Source organism: Lepidochelys kempii, chromosome 12, assembly GCF_965140265.1.
Source record: "Lepidochelys kempii isolate rLepKem1 chromosome 12, rLepKem1.hap2, whole genome shotgun sequence".
Lineage (NCBI taxonomy): Eukaryota > Metazoa > Chordata > Testudines > Cheloniidae > Lepidochelys > Lepidochelys kempii.
The window spans coordinates 6,895,073-6,914,850 of NC_133267.1; the positions used below are offsets into that span (position 1 = coordinate 6,895,073).

At 48.8% G+C, this 19,778-nt stretch overlaps 1 long non-coding RNA gene across 1 annotated transcript; it reads right to left on the bottom strand.

Moving 5' to 3' along the window:
- Positions 1 to 486: 486 nt before the first annotated feature.
- LOC140896517 (uncharacterized) lies at positions 487 to 1,153 on the bottom strand. Its single transcript, XR_012154565.1, has 2 exons — positions 987 to 1,153; positions 487 to 688 (listed from the first exon to the last, which is right to left on the bottom strand). It is a non-coding gene; the product is annotated as an uncharacterized lncRNA (long non-coding RNA).
- Positions 1,154 to 19,778: the final 18,625 nt, after the last annotated feature.

The window sequence follows — 19,778 nt, forward strand, 5'->3', positions numbered from 1 at the left end:
AGTCTCAAGGCAGCCAATTTGGCTGCAGTGCGCCAGTTATTCTGGATCTTCCCAACCCATTCCCCCCCCCTTTGGAAACCTGTCGTACCACTTCTCTGCTGCCTGGAACTTCATAACCACTAATCAGTGGGTTCTAGAGACTTATGGAACTGGGATCCACCATCCAATTCCAGTTCTTGCCCCACCCCCAGCATCCTCCCCTTTCCCTATTCAGGGTCCTCCTCACAAAACTACTGCGTCAAGAGCTGCAGTTTCTTCTAGCTCTTGGAAGGGAGGGGGCCCTTTATACCATAGGGAAGTCAGTTCTACTCCTGATATTTTCACCCCAAATGAGAGGAGGTTCCTAGACTTAAGGAAATTGAACATCTTACCAATAAGCAAAAATTCAGGATGGTGTCCCCTGCCTCCATTTCCCCATCCTTAAATCCCAACGATTGGTACATGGACCAACAGGATTCCTATTTTGATGCAGTTATCCACCCAAGCCACAGAAAGTACTTCAGGTTTATAGTATGGGACCACCACTACCTCTCATCAGTCCCAAGAAGTCTCACAAAGTGCATGGTAGAGGTAGCAGTACATCTCAGGTGACTCAGATATTCCCATCTCTGGACGACTGGTTGATTTGTGGTCGCATCAAGTGACAAACAGCGTCCATCAGAGCCAGTTCCTGTTTGCACAGGTGGGTCTGAAAATAAACAAGGACAAACTGATACTATTCCCTGTACGAAGAATCGAGTTCACTGAGGCCATTCTCGATTCTACAACTGCAGCCCCTGGAAAGATTCCAGTCCCTACTAAACCTGTGCACCAATCTGTAAGTTCAACGAGAACCACAGGGAGCTCTTGTCTGAGGCTGCTGCTCCCCATGGCATCCGGCACGTATGTGACTCAGTGTATCACATGTCATCTGAGGTTCATGCAAAGCTGGGTGAGGTCTGCGTATCAGCTGAACAAGCATTTTCTGGACATGTTGAGCTCCTTACCTGCTCAAATCGTATCTTTGTTACATCAGTGGAGGAGTCTGGAAAACATCTGCACAGTGAGGTATGCGGTTCCCCTTTTCTTCCATCAAAGATGTGAGTGAGGGACACATCCACTCTGGGCTTGGAAGCTCATCTAGATAGCATACAGACTCAGGGTCTCTGGTCCAGCCAAGAATCAGCTGTCCAAAAAAAAACATTTTGGAGCTGTGGGCCATTCTTTATGCCTGTGAAGTTTCCCTACCATCTATCAAAGGCCTTCCCAGCCCAAGTAATGACAGATCATACGACTGCTATGTTTTACCTTAATCAGCCCATTATCCTCTGGTGCATCTGCATCTGGAACGACATCGCCCTCAGGTCATCTCATCTTCTCAGAGTGCAGAGTGTTTGAGCAGGTCACCTGTGCAGAAGTCCATCCAAGCCCATGAACAGACTCTGATGTACAAAATAGTTAAGATGATTTTCAATAAAGGGGATATCCCTGCTTTTGAACGATACCCTACCAGGGAGAATAGAAAATGTCATCGCTTCTGTGCTGGGGCAGTCACAGCCCAGGATTGATAACAGATGCATTTGTGCTTCCTTGGGGCTCAGATCTTATGCATTCATGCCCTCCATCCCCAGGATTCCCAAAGTCATCGGAAAATTGAAACAAGATCAGGCCAGAATGATTCCAATAGCTCTGGCATGGCTGAGGAAATTTTGTTTTTCAGATCTTCAGACTCCTCCAATACAGCCTCCCATAAGCCTGCCACTTCTCCCAGACTAAATCACCTAAGATCTCGGCAAAGTCCTCACCCACATCACTGTGTGGATTTTGACTGGCTAACATCCTCAGAGGTTCTTTCTACATGGTGTCCAGAACACCTTGTTTAACAGCAGGAAAAGCTCAACCAGAGCAACTCACCTAGCTAAGTGGGGTGGGAGTGCAGGGGGGATTTTCGATTTGGGCTAGCCAACATCCAAGGAAGATATTGTGGAATACCTACTAGACTTAAAACAATCAGGTCTCTCTATGAGTTCAATAAAAGTCCACTTTGCAGCCAGTTCTCCAGTCACCTTCTGTTCTATAGGCATTCTATTTTTTCCCATCCTATGGTGGGAAGGCTTCTAAAATGCCTAAAGGGATTAACCTCCATTAAGGGAACTAGTGCCTTCCCCTGACCTTAATTTAGTATTGGCAAGACTTGTGCGACTACCATTTGAGCCACTGGCTTTCATGTTCTTTCTTCCATTTGTCAGCTAAGACAGTCTTTCTAATGGCAATAACATCACCAAGGAGAGTAGGAGAGCTTCAAGTTTTAATGGCAAGGCCCTTCTATGCTGTATTTTGTAAGGGCCAGGTCTCATTAAGGCTTCACCCATTGTTTTTATTGAAAGTGGTCTCAGAATTCCACCTGAATCAGGTCATATATTTGCCAATATCCTTTCTGAAACTGCATGCTCATGGGGACGAGGAGAGGTTATGTTTGCTGGATGTCCCCAGGGCAATCTCATTTTACAAAGACAGGACGACACAATTTAGATCCTCAACAAGGCTCTTTGTGGCTTACTCAGAGAGAATGAGAGGCCAGGTCGTATCAGCACAAAGAATTTCCAACTGGATATCTTCGGGCATCAGGACATGTAATGACTTGGCAAAGGGGACAGCATCATTCTTCCAGGGCTCAAGTACCTCAGTGGCTTTTCTCAGCAATGTTCCAGTCCTAAACACTTGGCAAGCAGAAGACTGGTCTTTGGTACAAATGTTCACTCATAGTGTTCTCAGTGAAGCATCTAGAGCTGATGCAAACTTTGGAAAGGTAGTTCTATGCTTACTGTTTAAGTAGACTTCGTTGAGGGAGCACTGCTTGGAAATCACTAATAGTGGAATATATACGTGCACGATTACTCGAAAAAGAATAAATAGTTGCTTACCTGTACAGTGATTGTGGTTCATCGAGGTGTGTTGTGCAAGCCTATACTCCATGGCTCACCCTCAATCCAGCCTATTAATGTCGCAATTTCAGTGGTGAAGGAACCTCACACCCTCTGTTGTAAGCAGGAGGGCACTCAGAAAGGACGTATGCACCATCCCAACAAGTACTGCTGGCCCAAAAGTCCCCTGGTCAAGTGCATTGGGCATGCTCACACCGGCAGAGGAACATAGACATGCACAATGCATCTTGAAGAACAGTAGTTGCCATACAGGTTAAAGTAATCTTCTTCTAACTGGTCTTTCCTGTGTTGCTGTGCATTACCCTGGCGGTGTTGCGACATCGTTGTGTGGAAGGAGACGGCTGAGCTGTTCTATGGCACTGCTGCTTGTGTTGTTCTAATTACACAAACATTTTCATTCCCATGAGAAAGAGGAACTTCTTGCCTCAGACTGTGCCCACCAAGATCTCCCAAGGGGATTCCAAACACACCGGCTGCCAGTGGCCCTGCAGTGTGACTGGAAACGCACAGCCCATGCATGACCATGGCTAACGCATCCTCCTTTGAAGTGCAGCCGTTCTTGCACAGAGAGGGAGCAGCAGATGCAACCAGATGGTCTTTCAGCACAATCAGTCACACAGTTGTCTCTCTGTGCCTCAGCACGTGGCCCTCGAGCAAATTCATGTGGGCAGAGATCAAAGCCAACTGTGATGGGGGGGGTGGATAGGAGGAGGGTGGGGAATGAGGAGATGGCGGAAGGAAATAGGAACTCAGCTGGAGCAGGCTTTTAGCTTGGCTTGAGCCTGAGCCACAGAGGGTGGCTCCGGATCCAGATTGCCCCAAGCTCAGGAGCATTCAGATCCAAGGACTTGATTCAGGCCCATCCACTTCTACATCCTTGACCTTTAAATAAACCTGACGCATTGGCACAAGACAAGCCAATGCAACCAAAGGGCAGGGAATCAAGAAGCCAGCCCTGGAGATAACAGGAAGGAGAATGTGGTTGAAGGGAAGCGTACTGACTCGGAGAAAAGGTCTGGGGACTTGTTCACTCCTATTCTGCAGTGCAAAACTACAAACCTAGAGGGGTAGAGCCAACACCTCCTGAATTTATGGGATGGCCCTGAATCCCATGTGGGGCTATGGAGTCTACTGCTGTCTGAGAGCCCTGAGGAGAGCAGGAGGGCAAAGAGAGACTGCGGAGACCTGGGAAAGGGATTGGGATGGTGTGGGGGCGGGGAGGACTAAAGGGATGAATTTGGAAATCAGAAACTGCAGGGCAGGGGTAAAATCCTAAAGCTGGTTATGCTGTCAGGACAAGTCCTGCTTGGCTTTATCTGCGGGGAACCTGTCCCCAAGGTACCAAGCACCCACACACAGGAGAAATTATATAGCAACAGATGTTTGTAATCTTTGCAGTTGTTGATAATCTCTGGTGCACCTGCTCCTGCTAAGTCACCAGCATCACCTGTTCTTTAGTTATCACAGGAAAGCTTTTCTTGTTATCGGTTGACATGGAGATGGTCAAGCACTGCAGCTACAGTAATGCTTGGTGTGTGTGCTGGAGAGAGCGATCGCCCGAGGGGCCAGGAGATACCCTTGTCCCGCCTAAATGCATCCCAGCGATTCAGCCATCCTGACTTGCTCCCCCTCATTAACATGTCCCCCGCTTGGCTCTTGGTAAGCATGTTGTTAAGCAATGAGCCCCTCCTCTCGTTTCCGATGGGCTAGTCTTGATGTACATTGTCATAAATGTAATCCCTTTTTTAAATTCTGGTGGCTAGAGGCTGCTAGCAAAGGTCCTGGGCATTCACTCCGTAGGTATTTCAGATTGTCATCGCTCCCCTTCGTCTCCTGCAGGTGCCCCCGGGGGGGCTCTTCCTGCTCCAAGCGCTTGTTTCCTGTAAGCTTCACTCCACATATAAGCAGGGACTGGTGTGTGCTTAAAGGTGAGTGGATACAAGGCTCCGGGACCTGCAGCGTGGGCTCCACCATGCAGCATTTACCTTTTAATGTCACAGCCTCCCGCTGAGTCTTTATCTTCAGGTCACCATGACTGGCTTGCTGCCCTTAGTTAGGGACCCCTGTAAATCTGCAGTGCATTAAAAGAACAACAGCAATGAAAAAATCCAGCCAAACAAATCATAACACCCCTTCTCCCCTTGTCTGCCTTCAAATAGCTCCATAGTCCTCAGAGTTGGAACGAACCTCTGAAATCACTGATTCCATCCTTGCTAGTACAGGATACAGTCCCCCGATCAAAGATAAGGCCTGTATTCTATGTATTAGGCAATCAGCTCCGTCCATTATGTGTATGAGTAAGAATCAGCCTAGGAGAAAAGAACATTTCAAATCACTTGTTTTATTGCTGTTTGTGACAGAGGGCTGGAAACTAGCCGGGGAACCAGCTCTGATCACTTTGGCGCCAATCAGTTTCCCTGGGGAGAAGGCAGATTGGGACTGTGCAACTGATTAGCTGATCAGGCTAGGAGGGCTGATGAACCAATTAGCAATAGCTGAGGGGTATAAAAGAAGACACCGGAAGGTAATGAGGAGGGAGGATCTGGTCTAACTGAGTCTAGTTTGTGTGGGAAAAGTGAGCATTATTCTTCACTGGCCTTGTGAGAAAGGGCAAGAGACACTGTAAATACCTTACTGCATGAGACTGTATTGGGGTGGGGGATATAAATGAGTCTATGGAGTTGCCACTTAATGGACAGAGTCTGAGAGGTTTCAGGGGTATGAAAGAATGGGGGTGAAGAGTGCCTTGTGGCACTTTAAAGAACAGAATGACTTTCAGATCCCCATCTGATGGGTTTTTTTCTCTCCTGCTGGTAATAGCTCACCTTACCTGATCTCTCTCCTTACAGGGTGGATGGTAACACCCATTGTTTCATGTTCTCTGTGTATATAAAATCTCCCCACTGTATTTTCCACGGCATGCATCCGATGAAGTGAGCGGTAGCTCACGAAAGCTTAAGCTCAAATAAATTTGCTCGTCTCTAAGGCGCCACAAGTCCTCCTGTTCTTTTTGAGGTTGAGTGAGTTATTTGTAATGTGGTAGTTCATAGAATTGATAGATACAATCAGGTCTTACAACACTCGTGTAGGGTTGATTGCTGTCTCAAAAGGAAACCATAGGCCGAGGATGCCCCTGCTTCATCTGAAGTCAAGGTATATCTGCCACTGATTACAGATGCTCAAGAGCACCGAGACAACCAACTCCCATTGAACTCAATGGGTGTTATGCCCCTAAATAACTTGGGTGATCTGGTTGTGAGTCCACAGTGATTGGACCATATGAGAGTGGCTGCACCTCAGAGTATGTTAAATTTGAGGGACCTAGAGCCACCCCTCAAATCTGTTCACTTTGTGGTGTTACCTGTTAAAAACGTTTCTCTTAGAATTGGCCCCTTCCAAATGAAAGTATTCTCTTGCCAGTGGGTGAAGTGATGGACCTGAGGACTCTTCTCTGGGCCATGAAGGTGACTCCCCTGAGGGTTCTTTTCCTTCCAGTCATGAACTTTTAGAAGGAAGCTAATGGCCGTAGCTCAGCTTGGGAACCTTGAGTCTGACCAACAGAGGACTGGGGCTCTGGTGACTTAGAACTGTAAGGTTTTTGAAGCCCAGTGGCTCTTGGGTGATATTGCAATTTAGGTTTTTTTCCCCCTTTATCCTTTGTAAGATGACCTGCAGGAGACACTATCTATGTTTGTACCTTTTATTGCTTCTTTATCATGGCTAAAGAGAGCCTGAAATGCTTATATTTAGTTTATCTTGCCTGTCTGGGAAGACTCTATGGGCTACTAGGAAGCTGGTAGCATCTATATTGTCAGAGGAACCAGATTCGTTGGGAAGGGGTCAGATTATTTTTCAGCCTGTTTAAACATTTTCTTGCTGTGAGTTAACACATATGACAAATATGACCTTGCTCCTGGGTGTCTGCAGACTGGAGGCTGCTGACTCAAAAACCACTGTATCTACAGAGGGAGATAATGACCAACACTGGTTTAATGTGAGTTACGTTGACTTGATTGGGGGGTTTCTCTTGATTGTTAAAGACAACAAGTGGGAGCCTTCTGTTCTCTAACTGAAGCGGTGGAGATACTGAAAGTTTAACAGAAAGCTTTTCTCCCGAGTGCTGCTTGGATAACTGTGGGGTTGGACTGGACTGTGTTTTAGGTTCCTGTATTGTTATCACCATGGTATCGAAGCGTATTCAGTGACGTGACTAGCATCTGTGGCATGTGGCTCCAGGCACTCTTTGAACAGCTCCCCTTCTACCTGGAAGCAAAAGACTCCAATTCCCATAAGGGCTGTGGGGCAAGATGTTTCCTGCAACAGACCATGGCCTGTTTAATTACTAGTTTCAGATTTGGAAACTGATACAGGCCAGGCCAAGGGAGAATGGGGAATTGAGGCAGGAGAGCCTGGCAGATCTGGTAAGTGTGGTAAGGGGAGGCCTTGGACATTTGAGGAAAGGACCTTTGACTCCCATGCTAGCACCTCAACTTAGTAGGGTGAGCACCAATGGGGGCCAGAGCAAACTTAGAGATGGAGGACCATGAGGATGGCAGAATGAGCCGGACTCATGACTAGAGAGCTATGGCCAATGTGGGGGGGAGGGGTAGGATGTCTCACTGAGGATCTGCGATCTTCCCCACTTCCCAAGCTGATAAGATATGAGAGGCATACTTGAGGGTCATCAAGGATGGGGAGGAAGAGGGGAGAGCTGGAGTAGCTTGAGGCTGCAAAATGGCGTGGGAGAGACCTGGGGTGGGGAAACATCCTGGATCCTTTGTAAAATAAATAAATAAAAAACCCTTTACTTGTGCCTGTGGTCCCAGGCTCTGGAAGGGCTCTACATAGACTAATTGAGCATCCCAAACCTCTGGAGGTAGGTAGTTATCTCCATTCTGCAGTTGGGAGGAAAGTGTGGCACAGAGAAGTTCCATGATATGTCCAAGGTGTCGCTGCTAGCTAGTGTGGATCAGAACCCAGGAGTCCTGACTCCCAGTCTCCATGCCACCCTGGAGAGAAAACACTGCTTTTTTTTTTTTTTTTTTGGCCACAGCTGCTCTGTGGGGAAATGAGGAACACTGCATGGGGCTTTGATCTGGGATCAGGGCAGCTCGTGAGCTCCAGCAGAGCAACACCCAGTCGGAGTCAGCACTTCAGCTCTAGGAAACTGATCGAAAAGAATCGATGCCTCCGGTTCCCCGTTTGGCTGGGGCTGGTCTAGATGGCTCCTTGCTGGCTGGGGCTAGGCTCGACTGCTCCCACCTGGGCTCGCTAGCCATCTCTGGTTGTACCTGATCTCAGTAGCTCATCATATTGGAATTGGAAAAGGTTCAGAAAAGAGCGACAAAAACGATGGGGGGTAGGGAACGGCTTCCATATGAGGAGAGATTAATAAGACTGGGACTGGTCAGCTTGGAAAAGGGACGACGAAGGGGGGGATCTGCTAGAGGTCTATAAAATCGTGACTGGTGTGGAGACAGTGAATAAGGAAGTGTTGTTTACTCCTTCTCATAACACCAGAACTAGGGGTCACCCAATGATAGTAATAGGCAGCAGGCTTAAAGCAAACAAAAGGACGTACTTCTTCACACAATGCACAGTCAACCAGGGGATGTTGTAAAGGCCAAAAATATAACTGGATTAAAAAAAGAATGAGGTAAATTCATGGAGGATAGGTCCATCAGCGGCTGTTAGTCAAGATGGTCAGGGATGCAACTCCATGCTCTGGGTGTCCCTAGCCTGTGATTGCCAGATGCTGGGAATGGGCAACACAGGATGGGTCACTTGATGATTACCTGTTCCCTCTGAAGCACCTGGCATTGGCCACTGTCGGAAGACAGGATGCTGGGCTGGAAGGACCTTTGGTCTGACCCTGTAGAGCCGTTCTTATGTTCTTATCATTGGTCTGGATGGCCCAATCCTGATCTCACTGGCTCCCTGATGCCCACTGCTGGGATCAACGTTGTCATGTTGGTTGTTGCTAGGATTGCTGGCCCCTTCCTAATTGTTTCTCATCTCAGTGGCTTCATGTGGGTCATGACCCTCATCCTGGCTGTTGTGGGTCTTGGTAGCTCTGTGCTGGCTATCCATGTGTTTGCCATCTGCCTCCTGGTCACTGCTGGGATTGGTGGCCCCGACTATTGTTGGGGTGGTTACCCTGTTCCTCTTGATTCCCCTGCCTTTGCCCTTTACCAGTTATAACCCTGTTTCAGTTAACTCTGTCTTTCTCCTGTTAAAGTGTTTGGATACATTTATTTTTTTAAAAACGTGATTAGTCCTTGATTGGTTTTAACTTGTAATGTCCCAGAGTAATAGTGGCTGTATATTTATTCACCTGGCCAAGGCCCCAGGCCTCACTGACAAAGGCATGACTGGAAAGGAGTCTGGCTTACCTGTGTATTAATATTGTTACAATAGATGCTGGTTATAAGAATGTGTTTAGAGTTGATGGAACGCTTGTAGGATGCTGCATGTATTAACCTCACTTCAGGGGCATGTGCGGGAGTTTAAATTTGACTGATTTTGGAGGGGTATGTTAAACACATGTTATACACATTAAACCATATCAACAAAAGCACATGCGTCATATGCATAGAAATAAACTGCAGTACACTCACCATTTCAACCAAAATCCATGCGCTTGGAGCCATCTGAATAAATGTATCCCCAAGTACTTGGCCGTGGCGGGATCACAGAGCTCCTCTGGCCCCAGGGCTGCAGTGGAGAAAGTGAGCGAGCTCTGTAACTATTAAAATCTTTGCTAAGACTGTAAACCCCCCACCACTGGGGAGAAACTTTGCCAAGTGTGAAATGCTAGTTTACCGGAAGAGATGTTGTTTCCTCCACAAGAAAAGAAAGTCTACAGATATCAGACTTCTTGTTGATTGCTTCTCCCACACCCCTGAAGAGGGTCTGTGCACTAGCCCTCATTACATCACAGCTTGAATGCTGAGGGAAGGAAGTAAAAATACCTTCTCCTTATGCTGCTTGCACTCTGAGGGGCAAAGATTTCTGAGCATAAGCAAGGGATCCCCAGCTGCTCTGTGTGGGTTAACCCCAAAGGACATGTAAAGCTTGAATAGTATAGCAGCTACTATCCTCTTTTGAAATACAAGACTGTGTCTCGTGTGTGTAGGTTTACCTGATTTAGCCTTGTAGATAAGTTTCTTTTCTTAGTTAATTATAGTATTGGCTACTAGCATTGTCTTTGAGACAGCTAAGCTGCAAATGACCTGGAGTGAGTGACTGGTCCTGTGGGACTGGGAGTAACCTGAATACTGTTGTGATTTTTGTTGTTGTTGTAAGGGACTATCCATCACAGAGGCAGGCTTGCCTGGGTGGCAAGATAGGCCCCAAGGGGACTGTCTGTGATCCCCTATTAAGACTGCGTTAGTGCCTGAGACGTTCACGCGTGTTACTTGGCTGGTGAAACCGAAGTACAGAACGCGCACCCAGTTTGGGGTTCAGGCTGTGTTTCTTGGCAGTCTGCCCTGAGGTTGGCACCCAGGGTCGTGAGCCACTCCAGGCAGCGTGACAGATACTGCACACCGACTAACGTAGCAGCAGCGAGCTGGGACTGGATAGCGTCCTGCCGAGCACAAAGTCCAGGTCCTGAGGTGGGACCCAGAGTCAGGGCGGAGGGAAGAGCAAGTGGACGCTACTGTGCTTTGGGCGCTCCAGGAGGAGCGGCTCTATGCCGTCTTGGGAGACGGGGCGCTATTGGGTGTGCAACCTGATATTGCTTCGGTCTCTTTGCTGCATGAGATGGCAGCAGGACTCGGGGAGGGGGAATCTACAGAAGCCGTCCCACTGAAGGAGAATCCGGTCGGAGACCTGTCTGCGTTGCCCCGTGGGGGTGGTGGGAGGCTCCGTTACTTGTTGCCTATAAGAGCTAGGGATCGTGGGGTGGTTTTGCTGCTTTTGCAGGGACGAGGAACTCTCCCAACGGCTCACAACCTGCTGCAGCGAAGTCGGGTGGTTACCTTTTTTTGCTGGGTAGCCAGTCAAGGCAGAGACTTCCTGCAACTGCGCTGCTGGGGGAGAGCCAGAAAGCAACCCCATGTCAGTACAGAGGATGGGGGGGCAATACGGACCTAACCCTGAGAGGGGCTGAGCCCCCCCCCCCCATCCTCCCAGGGAAGTGCAAGGGTACAAGGCAGACTTGGCTCAATCCCAATCTGACTAATCAGCCTGCATTTGAAAGCAGCTTGTGGTTGGCAGGGAGGAGAGCAGCTGGAAGGTGTCAGCCTGTCTGCCCCCAGGCACCAGTTGGCCTACTCAGAGGGTCGGAGGCTCAGCTGGTATAAGTTTGCATACCTCTATTAAAGTCAAAGGTGCTACCCTGACTCTCACCAGTTGTGGATCTGGTCCAGAAGTACCAGCCTCTGTGCCAGGGGATCTAATCTGTCTGCCTTGAGCCACCTGCCACACAGGAAATGCCTGCTTCTCTTCTCTGCAGGACCACTCAGAGGTGCTAGCCTTCCTCTCCAGCCAGGCCAGTGGGTGTGCTTAAATGGTCATCACAACTCTGGACAACAGCTGCTCATCCCTGCCTGGGTCCCTGGGGAGCAAATCTCTCTGGAATTGGGATGTAGGAGGGCACAAAAAGAGAAAGCACTTTGATCACAAGAACCGTATTTTGGGACGCACTCTGGGACCAGCTAACAGGTATATGGGTTGGGGAGGACCCAATTTTCAGTCTCCCAGGTCCAGGGGAATTCCGGGGAGACGATTTCTCCTTAAATCTCAAAATCTGGCTTGTCGGATTTTATTTGTAGAGCCTGGGGTGACTGCCTCCTGTTGGAGGATAACTGGGCTGCACTGAAAGGGGAGGTTTCCTGGGAAATACTATGCCCTTAGGGCATTGTATGTTTTCTTATTAAAGACCTGGAGAATGGTTCGCCATAGGGAGCCCCAGCCATGTATCTGAGGGCAGGATCTGGCTCTGAGGCACCATCACTCGCTCTGAGGGGCGGCACTGAAAAGCTCAAGCAGGGGCCGGAGAACCAGGTATCGCTCCAGAAGCCACCCTCTATCCAACTGTGAACAGCTAGGTGTCGCTTCTTGAGGAACTGGCCAGGAAGAGTCCCTGAACCTTGAGAGCCTCCGTGCTATGCCCAGGTCCAACGTGCTAGCCAGACAATGGAGCTGCAGCTCTTCTGCACCTTTGCAAATCAAGCTATTTAGGAGCCTAAATATGGGTTTTGCTTCCTAGCTTTAGACAAACCAGTTAAAATGTTGGTCTGAACCTCTGTGCCTCAGTTTCCCTATTAGGAAAGAATAACCCCCTTTTACCAATTCCAAGAGCCTTAATTAATCTCCGTAAAGAGTTCCAAGAGCCTTGGATGAAAGATGCCATAGAACATCCCCATCTAAGTAGGTTTCAGAGTAGCAGCCGTGTTAGTCTGTATCCGCAAAAAGAACAGGAGTAGTTGTGGCGCCTTAGAGACCTACAAATTTATTTGAGCATAAGCTTTCGTAAGCTCCAGCTCACTTCATCAGATGCATCCCATCTAAGTAATGGTTCAGCTCTTGGGGCTGTACAGAAGGGCCTAACCTGGCAGGCTTCTAGAGGCAACTGCCCTATAAATGTTGAACAATGTTCGTCTTCCACACACTTATGGTGCTCGCCTGTATGCTCGAGCTGTAACCATGCCTACACGGCAGCGGTGCTGGAGGGCCATAGTGTAGATGTTTCCTACGTTGACAGAGGAGGGGTTTTTCATCTATTGTAGTTAATCTAGGTCAGAATTCTTCCACTGACCTAGCTATGTCTATACACTGGTGGCTAGGCCAACCAAATTACGTTACACCGGGGACAACATTTTCCACAGCCCTGAGTCACGTAGCTAGGTTGACCTAAGCTTAGCTACGCCTAAGCTTAAGTTGTGTGCTCAAAGTGGAGATTCAGCCTCGTTGTTACATACAAGGAATATAGCGTATCCTCCTCGTGCTTACAGCACCTGTTCTTTGAGCACACTCTGGGGACACGAGTTCACACTAGCAAGCACAAAGTGGACTGCGTCTAGAGACACTAGCAAGCACAAAGTGGACTGCATCTAGAGAGACAACAGCTGCTTTCCTAGAAGCTGTAACCACACTGTGTAGCTACCACATTCACACGCTGTTTGTAAGCCTTTCTGCTGAAAACCTTCTCGCCAACCTGGCCGCTCAGAGCTGCGTATTGACACTCGCAGCCACAGCAGTGGAAACGCCGGTATAGACCCGGTGCGGATGGCCACTCATGGTTTTGTAGGTGTCTCACAGTCCTGCTCAGAACATTCATGGGAAAGTCTTCAGACAGACTTGTGAAGGCCCAGCCTCCAGCAACATGAGAATCGGGCGATTTATTTGCACAGCAAGGTTGTTTGTTTTGATGGAGTCAGGCCTTCAGCTTCCTGTTGCCCGTCATAGAACAATGGGCATCTTTGTGCGGTGACTTACTGGCCTTTATCGTAGTGATCAGATCCTACCTGTGGAAACACGAGCCAATGCAATGATGGAGGCGCGTGGCAGCCTGAAAGATGATAATGGGATGGAGATCAGAGCTAGGGAGCCCCTTCTATTGTTAACTTCCCCTCTGCATTTGGCTAACAGGGACTCAGAAACAGGATAGCAGAGTGCATCATGTACTCTTGGAGCAGATCAGGACTGGTCACAGAGCTTGCTTATACACGCCAGAGGTGTTCATCATAAGATCCTTTAATGCTCTGCCAGGTATGGCTGAGGTGTGTTTAAGGTATTTTACACAATGCCACCTAGTGGCTGAACAGTACAATGCAGTTTAGTATTCCATGACTGTGTGTGTACGTCCGCCTGCCTAGGGATATGCAATGATCTTTTCACTAAGCTTTACTGGAAATCTCTAACAATCCAAAGACCCGGGGGACAGGCTGTTTCTGTCACAGGACTAGACCACTGGTGATCGGGTCTGCTAAATAGGAGAGATTAAAGAGGCTGGGATTTTTCAGCTTGGAAAAGAGGAGACTAACGGGGGATATGCTCGAGGTCTATAAAATCATGAGTGGGGTGGAGAAAGTGAATAAGGAAAAGTTATTTACTTATTCCCATAATATAAGAACTAGGGGCCACCAAATGAAATTAGTGGGCAGCAGGTTTAAAAGAAATAAAAGGAAGTTCTTCTGCACACTGTGCACAGTCAACCTGTGGAACTCCTTGCCAGAGGAGGTTGTGAAGGCGAGGACTATAACAGGGTTTAAAAGAGAACTGCATAAATTCATGGAGGTTAAGTCCATTAATGGCTATTAGCCAGGATGGGTAAGGAATGGTGTCCCTAGCCTCTGTTTGTCAGAGGGTGGAGATGGATGGCAGGAGAGAGATCACTAAATCATTACCTGTTAGGTTCCCTCCCTCCAGGGCACCTGGCACTGGCCACTGCCGGCAGACAGGATTCTGGGCTGGATGGACCTTTGGTCTGACCCAGTGTGGCCGTTCTGATGTTCTTATGATAGTTGGTTTACTTAAGCATTTTTATCCCCTCCCCAATCATTCTCATTACGTTCAGAATTGCTCAGCGTTCAACATGCTGAACTGCTTTGTAAAGCTGGCTACTCAGCTTGGCGCCACAATGGGCGCTGAGGTCTCGAACGGTAACTCACAGCTGTATTACAAGCTTCTTGCTAGCATGGTTTCAACTTCAGAGCCTGTCCATGCTGGGGTAAATGGGATCGTTTTAACTAACGTGTTTTTTAAAACACTGGTATAGAGCAACTTTATAGTTTTAGTACATGGTAGCTGGCAGGGGGGCTGGAACAATTTGTATTGTGAGGGTGCTAAAAGCCATTTTACCAAACTGTAAACACTTTATATAATGGAAACCACTTCAACATGGGAGGCAGTGTGGTCTAGTGGGTAGAGCACTGGATTGGGACTCGGCAGACCTGGGTTGCATTCCCACTTCTGCCAGTGGGCTGCTAGGTAACCTTGGACAAGTCACTTCACCTCTCTGTGCCTCCATTTTCCCCATCTGTAAAATGGGCATAATGATACTGACAAAAACCAGTTTTCCTGTTCTGGGAAAACTTTTGAAACTTTAAAAAACTTTTCCTTTCCCAAATCAATATGAAAAGTCCATCTCAAATGTTAGCAAACTGGCATTCTCTGCCCCCTTTCCCCCCCCCTTCCAAAATCAACTAAGGGAAATCAAAACATCTTGTTTGGATTTTTGATGTTTATTTGAACACTTTACTATAATTAGTTTACATTGCTCAATGGAAAGTCATTCTGAATGGGGAAAAAAACAGAATTTTTCACTTTGGAAATGTCAGAGTGGGATGTCTTGAGGATTTTTAAACTTTTTTTTCCCCATTTTTCTTTTGAAATAAGAAATTAGTTAAAACTAGCCCTTGACCATTTTGACTTCAACAAATTAGCATTTTCCAATGACTCTTTTTAAAGTCCCTATCCGCTCCAGTACTGACTTCCTTTTGTAAAGCGTTTTGAGATTTACTGATAAGTCGTATAAGAGCTCAGTGGTGATAGTATTATTAAAATACCTCTCGCCCTGTGCACACTAGGATTGCCACGGTGGCAAAAGGGCTGCTAAAGCCTTGTCTGCGCGAGGGCTCCTGCAGGGAGCCTACTGCCAGTGTGGCTGCATCAGAAGCATCTTTCTAAACTCCCCTAACATAGGCATGGCCAAGAGACCGGGTACGTGCACTGGTGTGCAACCTGAACCAGATTATAGCCCCGGGCAGCCCCTGCGATAAGGGTAACACGGCTCTTGCTGCAGCTGTCTGAGAGTTGCAAATCAAGTGGGCGTTTAACACCGCCACCGCAGTGAATTTAGTGCTGGTAAGAACAGAATCATCCCTCCCTTTCCCCAAGCTGCTCCCGCAGTGCGCCTCCTTCCCTGCCCAGGGGGACAGTGAGCAGGGCAGTTCAGCATCTACAACCTCCCTGCTGAGCTGCCAGCAACAGGGCCTATCAGTGGCAACCACGATGGTTGACATAGGCCCACAAGGCAGGGGAGTGAGAGCCCTGCATAGCCTGCCCACTCAGCGAGGGGAGGGAGGGGGCGAGCAAGGTCTCGCTCTGGAGAGGCTTGTTGGCCTTTTGCGTGAGAGGATGTGAGGTCCGCACTCCTCCCCCAGTGTTGCAGTAAAAGCGGTGCATCCAAATGAACCCACAACTCAGAACAAAACTTCTAGGTGAAGGCAGCTTTTTCCGATCTACTGTGGAAAGCAGAGTTCTGTGTCATTTGCAGCCAAACCTATGAATTCCTGCCTGGAAGATGGGCCCAGATCCAAGCACATACCCCGGCCCACCTTGGGATCCAGGTCTGAGCTTTGGCTTGGGTCTAACCCTTGTTTTTTATCCCAGGATCTGAAGAATTCTCTCTAGGTCTGTTTATTAACTTACTAACCCTTTATGGAGCGGTTTAATTTGTTCCTCTCCATGGAGACAAATTCTAGCTTCCCAAGAGTCAAACAAGCCCTCTTTTGATAAGGATAACAGACGGCAAATAGGGTGGTTTTCTCTGGGTTATTGGGCGGGGTTGAAAGAACAGAACCTCACCCTGCTTTAAAGAGAGAAGGGGGGAAGAAAGAACTAATAGAGTCCTGTTCACCCCCCATTCATACACATGCTAGGAATGGGTCCTGAGCAGCAGATGGATGAAGGGGCCTAGTGCCAGGAGGAGGGAGGGATGAGGAGGAATGGAACTTTTGCCCATCCCTTGCCAGAGCACCACTCCTCTGGAAAGCATGAACAAAACATGGCAAGGCTGTTCTCGGCTATCAAAATTTCCAAGACCACTTAGTTCAGGACCTCAGAACTACAAGCAAACCCGTATGGGGGTGTGTGTGCCCACGGATCTGTGACTGATCACCTTGTCCTTAAAATCGTTCTAAAGTTCATCCGCTCCCCACTTGTTCGACACTGGCAGGCATCACACGCACTCTGCAACCTCTGAGTGCTGCGAGTCTCTGCCAGCACCAACCCACTCCCTTCGCATCTCAAACCCATGCCCTGCAGCTCCCCACGCGTTTCTCGCTGGCACGGCTGTAATCCTCTACCCAACCCACATGCATGAGGTGAGGGGAAGCGGAACTCACGAATTTCTGCAGCAAAAACTCGGGCCTCTCCTGTTCCAGCTAAAGGGCAGTCGCGTTCGTGGCTTGCGGGCTTTCATCTCTTCTTTCAGCCCCCCGCCATCTCTCGTCTGTGCTCAGAAGCGTGGAATCGTAGAATTGAAGGCCAGAAGGGACCCGCTAGATCATGTAGTCTGACCTCCTGCGTGCACAGGCCAACAACACCACATCCCAGCACCCGCATGCTGTACCTAACAACTGAAATGAGACCAATTACAGCCCACAGGAAGCGGTGTTATGTGCCACAGGCAGAAAACGGGAAGGCCTGAGGTGCACGAGCACCTCCGGCCTTCTGCAATGGCAGGGAAATGATTTAACAGATGGACCCAGAAAATCTTGGCTAGTGATCTGCACCCACGTGCTACAGAGGCAGGTGACTCCGCCCCCCCCCCCCGATCACTGCCAGTCGAACCTGGGGGGAAATTCCTTCCTGAGGCCGTATATGGCAGTGATCAGTTAGACCTTGAACATGCGAGCAAGAACCAGCCAGCCAAGCACCGAGAGAGAGGACACTCGGTGCCACCTCAGAGGCCCCCCCCCCAGTGTATTTATACAGAGCAATGATATCCCCCCTCAGCCTTCCTCTGGCTAGGCTGAACAACTCAAGCTCTTCCAGTCTCCTCCCGTACGAAAGGTCCTGCATTCCCCTGATCATCCTTGTAGCTCTTCTTGCACCTGTTCCAGTTTAAAATATTTTTTTCTTGAGCATGGGTGACCAGAATTGCACACACTATTCCAGATGAGGTCTTACCAGTGCCTTGTACAAGGGCATTAATACTTCCCTATCTCTCCTGGAAATGCCTTGCGTCACACAACCTAGAATCACAGCTGCATCACGTTGGTGGCTTATAGTCACCCTCTGATCGACCTGCACACCCAGGTCTCTCTCCTCCTCTGTCGGCTCATCCGATGAGCCCCCAGCTTGCAGCAGAAACTTTTAGCAGGCCTTAACTGTGTGACCTTGCACTTTGTACACTTGAATTTCATCCCATTTCTGTCACTTCAAGGTCATCCAGATCTTCCTGTACAATGCTCTGATTCTCCCCTGTGTTGATTCAGACTTGTACTGCTCCGTCCTGCAGGTTGACTTGCCAGCCATTGAACAGGGATCTAGCCAGGTGACTGCCATTGACACAACCTCAGCAGAGTGCTTCCAAAATTCAGCACTGAGTCCTTGGCTTGGTAGCGCTGGACTTTCTGCCTCATGCCTCCTTCTGCCTGCTCTAAGTTTGGTTTAACTTCATCCGTAACTAAAGGACAGACATTTTAGCTGTCAGAGTAGATGAGCCCAGTTCTGGTTGGTGTGACCTGGGAGCCCCGGTCACAACACGATTGTGCTAGAGGCTGCATAAACAAAGGATGGAAAAACCCCAAACAACTTACGATCCAAGGCAAATTTTTGCCTATTGTTCACAGCTGGTGTCGCAGCACCCCTCTAATTCCCTCGAATGCCTCTTTCCATTGGAGCCAGTCCGTAAGCATTGGCCTGCTAAACCCAGGGTTGTGAGTTCGATCCTTGAGGGGGCCATTTGGGATCTGGGGCAAAAATTGGGGATTGGTCCTGCTTCGAGCAGGGGGTTGGACTAGATGACCTCCTCAGGTCCCTTCCAACCCTGGTATTCTATGATCTCCCCCAAAATTTACTCCTTGTACACCCTGAAACTGCTCTGCTGGTGTTGCGTTGTCTGAGACAGCAGGATCATTTCACTGCAAAGGTAGGACTTGCAGGCCCGGATTGTGGGGCTCTGGCTCAGGGGCTAACGGCACTGAGAACAAAATACGGCTTGTGACTTCTGGGTGGGTGACTTGCCGGCCTTGGGCAAAACCTGCTGTATGTTTGTTGTGGAAATTGGAAAATGGTTCAACTACAAGGTTTTGAGGGGAGTACTGCACTGGTCGGTGTGAATACACTGCGGTCAGAGGCAGGCTGCATATTAGACACTGAGCTACTGTGTTCTTTTGCATTCCCCAGCGAAAGGGGAAACTGCGGCAGGAGCACCTGTCCTGTTGCAAGCGGGCGCCCCAGGAGGCGGCTGTCCAGATGGCTTTTAGGAGGGGCAGAGAATGGTCAGAGCCTCACGTGAAGTAGCGGTCTTTTCGCAGGAAACTGGGGAAGGCTGAGAGCGCTTCAGGGAGGCTGGAGGAGGAAGAGCAGTGGCAGTCTGAGATGATCACTGCTGGATGTGAAGTTTGTGGTGTGAATGGAAAGGAATGGGTGGACTTTGGAGACGATGATGATTACCAGCAGGAGGTAGGGACCGTATCCAGTTGGGAGAGGAGGAGAGAGTGCACCAAAGTCGCAAACCTTGGAGGGTGCAAGGCAGGGAGGACGATGGCATTGTTGACCGCAATGGAAAGGAAGGGAAGTGGGAGGGTTTGGAGCAAACTAATTCAGCTGTTAGCACTTTGAGCTAGTACGGGTAGAGGGACTTCCAGGGTGGGGGAGATGTCCTAGGCATAGCTAGGGCCTTAGTCCTTCATGCAGTCCAGCACCTCCTAAATTCAGCTACCGTATCTAGAGCCCCACAGTCAGCTTCCCAGGCTGAACACGCTCTGTGAAAGTGCATTCCTCCTTATTTGTTTTAAACAGACCTGCCGTTGGCTTCACTAAGCCATCCTGTGCTCTCTGCCCATGGAAGCCATGCTCGTGATGCATCCTCCAAGCTGCTGGCTTCAACACAGGCCTCAAACTGATTTCACTTCTCAAACCAGACCCAGCCAACCACTAACCTTGTGTGCTGTC